Source organism: Pteropus vampyrus, unplaced genomic scaffold (genome assembly GCF_000151845.1).
Source record: "Pteropus vampyrus isolate Shadow unplaced genomic scaffold, Pvam_2.0 Scaffold537, whole genome shotgun sequence".
Lineage (NCBI taxonomy): Eukaryota > Metazoa > Chordata > Mammalia > Chiroptera > Pteropodidae > Pteropus > Pteropus vampyrus.
Genome location: NW_011889318.1, coordinates 225,758 through 232,043, shown reverse-complemented (window position 1 = coordinate 232,043; position 6,286 = coordinate 225,758). Strand labels below are relative to the sequence as shown.

The 6,286-nt window shown below is 35.5% G+C and overlaps 1 pseudogene; it reads right to left on the bottom strand.

Annotated features, from left to right (window-relative positions):
• Positions 1-5,710: 5,710 nt before the first annotated feature.
• LOC111733198 lies at positions 5,711-5,829 on the bottom strand (annotated as a pseudogene).
• Positions 5,830-6,286: the final 457 nt, after the last annotated feature.

Genomic DNA, 6,286 nt, shown 5'->3' with positions numbered 1-6,286 from the left:
ACCCTTTCACACTGGCCTCTCTGGCCACCAGGGCTACCTTGGCCATGTCTGCCACCTTGGCTACTCTGGCCGCCCTGGAGCTCTTGGACTCTTTGGCTACCTTGACCACCTCAGCCACCTCGGCAACCTCTTCCTCCTCTGCTATTGCTTTCCTACTCTCCCTGGACATCCTGGCAATGAGGCCCATGTGGCTGACCACGCATTTTTTTTCCATTTTTGTCCTTTTTGCCTCAATGACCTCCATGTACTCCTTGAGGTTTGAATTTTAATTCCTCTGGGAGTTCTTCAAGAAATTCATTATCTGCTTCATCGAGAGAACACAGATTCAGAAAGAGACAAGGAAAAAGAAAGATTAACAATAAACTTAAATAAGGCAAGTATAGAATCTACTGTAGCCTGAATTTAGTTAGGAGTAATACATTATTCATTTAAATGGTACTGGGTAGTGATCAGGGCCCAGTGCCCAGAAGAGAAGAGGCAGAGGAACTGTGGCCTCTTCAGAGTGCATACCCTTAGCATCTCTTGCTTGCTTCATCACCATTTACTCTCCCCTCTTTTGATGTTTCTGCCACTATTCTATATTGCCTCCTATCTTGAACTTGCCATGATATATGTGAAATCATGTATAAACCACCAGATATCTCGTGATGTCTGAGAGAAACCACCAGGTGGTGTCACTGTGTCCACATGCAGATGTACATGATATCTTGATGTAAATCTATTGAGCAGGAGGAAATTATCAGCCACCCTGCCCTTCTCAGTAGCAGAGCAATCGTATAACACCTACTCTCCCCTTTCTTCTATCAGCTTCTACAAACTAGTAAGTCTGTAGACAAACGGAAAGTATAAATAAATCCCACCTAATGCCTCCTTTTGCAAATTTCTGGTACCTATAATTGAGTCCCTGCCCTCACCATCTGTTGCTTTACCTTTCAATTGTTTCTTAATCATCTCATGGCCATCACTTTTACAATCGTTCTCATATGCATTCAAAATATATTTTATGCCCACATACTGTATTGTGCTTTGTGTCAGACACTAAGATTCCAAGCTTTAAAGACATAGATTAACAAAGACATTACTGTGTCGTTCCAAGCTTTAAAGACATAGATTAACAAAGACATTACTGTGTCGTTCTCCTATTTAAAAATCTCTTTGTTGCCCATAAACTAAATTACAAATTCAGCTTCCCATTTACAATATCCATCATACTCTGGAACTTTATTTTATCTGGAACTAAATCCAGATTCATTTTCCTCTATTCACTTCAACCTTACCTAATCATTCAGTTTTCCTAGGCCATTGAAATACTGTGGTTACATGCACAGATTTAGCCATGCATTTTATGCTGCTTCCCTCTCTAAGGTCCAGATCACATGGCATCTCCTGTGAAAGGCGTTCCTTTTTCTCCCCTGCTCTGGGCTTTCATAATACCTTCTCTTGCCACTTTTCTGAAGTGATCATCATTATGTCCAAGCTGAATCTTCCATTAGATGCTGAGTTTCTTAAGGACAGGAATGATGTTTCATTTACCTTTGTATCTTTGGTACCAAGAATAGGACCATGCCAGGGTTATTGTTAAGTATTAAATTTTATTGAATTAATAATATTGGGGTTATTATCTTGTCCCAGTCAAGGGACAAGAGGACTGGCTGAGAGGCGCAAACAGAGGATGTAGATAATCGAAGCATTTTTTTCTCCCCAGGAATTCTCACAGTTATGCCAAAACAGCCAAGGCCAGGTAACTTAGGCAAGAAAAAAACCAGAAGGAAAGCAGTGATCACATTCTACAGACCCGAGAGAATTCTTAAATCTAAAGCAAATCATTTAATTTTCCTTTTCATTTGTTTTGTCTTTTGTGCTCTTTCTGCAACATGGAACTAATAAGATTAAACTGCCCCAGAGATTCCTAGAATCCATTTAGAAAAATTTTTAATAAGTTGATTGAATTCAAAATAACTCACCTAATTAATAGTTGGAACTCTCCTTTGTCTTAAGGGACTTCTGCAAAGAAAGAACAAGAAAAGAATAAAGTATCAAATGACATTATAACCTGAATGGAAGGATTATTGGCAAGTCAGGAACTGGGGAAAATCATTAAGCATACAAAGATTTTCTTTAAGCAACAAAATTTTGGGTTGACTCATTTACTCAATTCTGCTGCTCTTCTATTAACATAACTTATAATTCATTAGCTCTCTCTCTCTCTCTCATGTACTATGGTCTTTTTTTTATAACCTCCCTCCTACAAATACTCATACCCATGTTATTAAAACTGACTTTAAATTTTTCATTTGGAGTGAGTACAACTAATAATTCCTTTTAAATTTCACCAACTCTTGAGACATTTTATTATTTAAACAGATATCGAGGGTTTGATACCAAAGAAATAAAGTATTAGTGCTATAAATAAATAAGGTGCAGTGGTAAACTTGCTGATTGAATAATAATAGTACTTTAGTTAAATTATAAGAGTATCTTTATGATTACATAATACCTTTATGATTCAAATTAGTTAAATGTCCATGGAGATAATGATCTTACAAATGTAAGGGATTTGTGTTTTTCAATCATTAGCCTTTGGTTGTACATGAATTTAGAAAAAAGCATTTACAAATGAGTAGGGTGCCATGTTCTACCGATGTTTAGACACTGTTTAGATCTCTGACACAGAATATTCATATGTGGAAAGAAAGGAAATGGCCCATATCTAACAACATGATTAAGGACCACTATAACTGAGGGGTTTGTTATTCCTTTTCGCATTTCTCTAGACTCAGTTTTTAGAATTTTCAAAGGACAAACACTAAGCAAAGAAAAAAGTATGATGGGTTCTGATAAAAAGGGAAAAGAACACATCCTGAAAAGGGATTTACCTGGCCCTTCAAAAAAAGTCTTCAGAATTAGTACCTAGGACTTAAAAAGAAAAACAAAGTAAGAAAAAGAAGATAAATTTAAAATATGACTTGATAAGACCCCAGCTATACATTTGTAGAAAGACAAGTAGATTTAGATACAAGAAGTTAGAAAATGCTTAAGAGAACTAACAACAACAACAACAACAATAACAACAACAACAACAACAACAACAACAAATGTTTAGATATAATGGACCAACATTTTCCAAAGTATAACCCTAGACCTGATCATTGATTCTGAAGCAGAAATGAATGAAAATTAAAATATTTGAAAGAATAAGCTCATTTTTGCCTCAATGACAGATTGTTCTGGTGGTATTTTGGGGCATCCTGCATTTAATAAACTTTTAAGCTACTTTTTTACTTGAAAGTTACTCACATGTTTATAAATAAATGCTCTATGAAATACTCAGAAACATAGCACTGCGCTTTATTAAAATGTAAGACTGCCTTAGAGAAGTTGATGAATTAGAGACAATCCAAGAAGGAAAAATCCATTTGGGAACAAGTAGAGATGTGGAGCAAAAAAAATTTATGTGTTGAATAGAGATATTAACTTGAAAATATTCAACATACCTAAGACAACTTCAAGTCATTTTAGTGAAGTATAAGCTAAAAGAGAGGTCGTAGAATGAGGTAGAAATATCTTGGGCTTTGAAATCTGCCACGGCTGAGTCTATAAAACAGCTTTATCATTTGCTAATTATGTAAGATCTGAGAAGCTTTGGAATTTGGAGAGACACAAATATTCAGTTTATAGCACCATCAAAAAACCTCTTGATTTCTCAGACAGAGGACTGCCCTGTCTCAGGACTTCTCTATGCCTCTTGTTGCTGTAGGAAGCGGCGTATCGCCCTAAGTGGGGACCCAAGTCCTGCACCAAGACAGAAAGCGTGAGTTGAGGGTCCTTGACTGTGCACAGGAAAGAATTCAAGTGTATGCCAGAGTTAGAGACAAAAGGAAAGTTTATTAGCGAAGGAATAACACTCCACAGATGGAGCATGGTCTCCTTTCAGAGACAGACAATGAGAGAGACTGAGAGGGACCCAGGGCATTCAGTGTATATGTCATTCTTAGTTTCTGTGAATTATAGTTTAAAGACCTGGTTTACCTGTTTTCCTTTGATGGTATGGATATGCAGTGTGAAAGCTGTGTTAGCAATCTCAGCCTTTGTTCTATAGGTTCCCCATAGTCTGGCTATAGAGAATGAATTGTTGAGTTTATTTTGTGTAGGATATTACTTAAAAACTGTTCTCCTGTGATCGATTTGTCAGCAATCCCAATTCCTTTGTTCTGACAGCACATTGCAGGCTCTGAATACGGCTTGTTTTAACATCTAGTTCTCTTGCCTCTTCCCTACATCACTGTTATATAAGATACAGAGAACTCTTAATCTTAGAATAAAATATTAGGCTAGGTGGATTTTATCCTTCTGAGAGGCTGTAGACATAAATTCAAAGCAGTCGAAACTGGTCATAAACTTTCGTCCCATTTTTCATTTACCTAAGAGGAAGAGAAAGAAATAGACTTCACAAAATTTTGTCTGTTTCATTAAATCTTCATTTTAAAATAAATTTATTAGCTAAGATACTGCTAATTGCTTACTCACTGTCCATTTTTACCAGTTAGCTTGCATAGCCCCAATAGTGATCAGGGTGGCAATGTGTCCAGCTAAAAAATATTTATTTTCAGACTCACTTGCTGTAGAGTGTGACCATATGACATAATTCCAGGAAGTTATTTGAATTTTCTTTGAGTGGTACTTTTAGAAAAGTCTTCTTCCAGAATACTGCTTCCCTTTCCCTTCTTACTGCCTGAAATGCAGACACAACACCTTCAAGTTTAACAGCCAAACCAGAACAGAAAAGAGTTTCCAGGCAGTGTCAAATACAAACTCATTTTGTGGCTCATTGAAAACTATTTTTAATAAATGGCGCTGGAAACCAGACTGCTATTGGTTGGAGATAGTTACAAAGTGGATTCTACAAATGAAGGAAAACATTCAAGAGTTAATGAGTTAATACATATCTAGTTTAAAAATCAGGTAGAATCAGGTTTTCTTCTTAGATAAGGGAAGATTTGACTAGAAATAAAGGGCAGTTGTCAAAAAAAGAGGGTAAAACTAGATATGAGTCAGGGAAAATCAAACAACTAAGCATAATGCTTAAACCCTGGTGTCTTGTGATGACTTTCTTGGAGGGGAGGACCCACAATAATTTGAGCTAGTTTTTATTATATTGTTATTATGCTCCTAGATGTAGTTTTATGATGCCACACTGTGGTCATTGTAAGCACAGCTCCTATATTATCTCCATATAGCATTACATTTCCAGATATCAATTGCAACTATTTTCACGGTCCTTTTATTTTTTCTTAACATGGCTTCCTATTTTAAATTTCTTTTTGAGTAGTATATAACATTAAAAGAAAATATAAGGCCAAATAAGCAATGCAACATACAAAAAGGAATGGGGATCAAGTAGTAAGAATCAAAAAGTGGGTTACAAGACCTAAATATATAATATTAAAATTTAGTTGAAAACTGTATAATGACATTTGAGGTTAACTTGTATAAAGTAGGTTAACTTTTAAATTATGTTACACTGTTTCACTGTTAAAAAATGGTATGAACTTTTAAAAGAATTAATTCATAGGGATAGTTTTGAATAATATATTAGTTATTAACAATCTTATTCTTTTTTTTTTTTTTTTTTAGATGAGGCAACCCTTGGTTCACCTCACAGATTGCAAGGATCTTGTTAGCTTACAACCCCTTATTTTTTATTTTTTTACAGCTACAGTACCTGGTCTTCCTAGGTGGTCTCCCATCCAAGTACAAACCAGGCCCGATCCTGCTTAGCTTCCGAGATCAGACGGGATCGGGCTTGTTCAGGGTGGCATGGCCATAGATGGCAATTTTATTTTAATCACTAATTTTTCGTATTCATTCTGATAGCAGATATATTATAATAATTGGAAATCTAGCTATGGAAGAGTTACCCAATCAAGTATATTCCATTCTTGCTCATTTCATCTGGCTCGTTTTAATCTCTTTTTGTTTGATTTTAACAACTTAATAATTGTCTTAGTACTTCAGGTACATGGAGATGCATATTATTTGTTTATATCATATAATCTAGCAGTAAAATGTTGACTTTAGTACTTATTTATATACTACCTTACTAAATGTATTCAGGTCTTACTCTCCTATAAAGAGTCTGTTCCTTGAGGACAACATTTCTTTTGTATCCTAATTTAAACAGACGATTGGATAAAGAAGTTATGGTTCATATATACAATGGAATATTACTCAGCTATTAAAAAAAATGAAATCCTACTATTTGCAACGACATGAATGGACCTAGAGG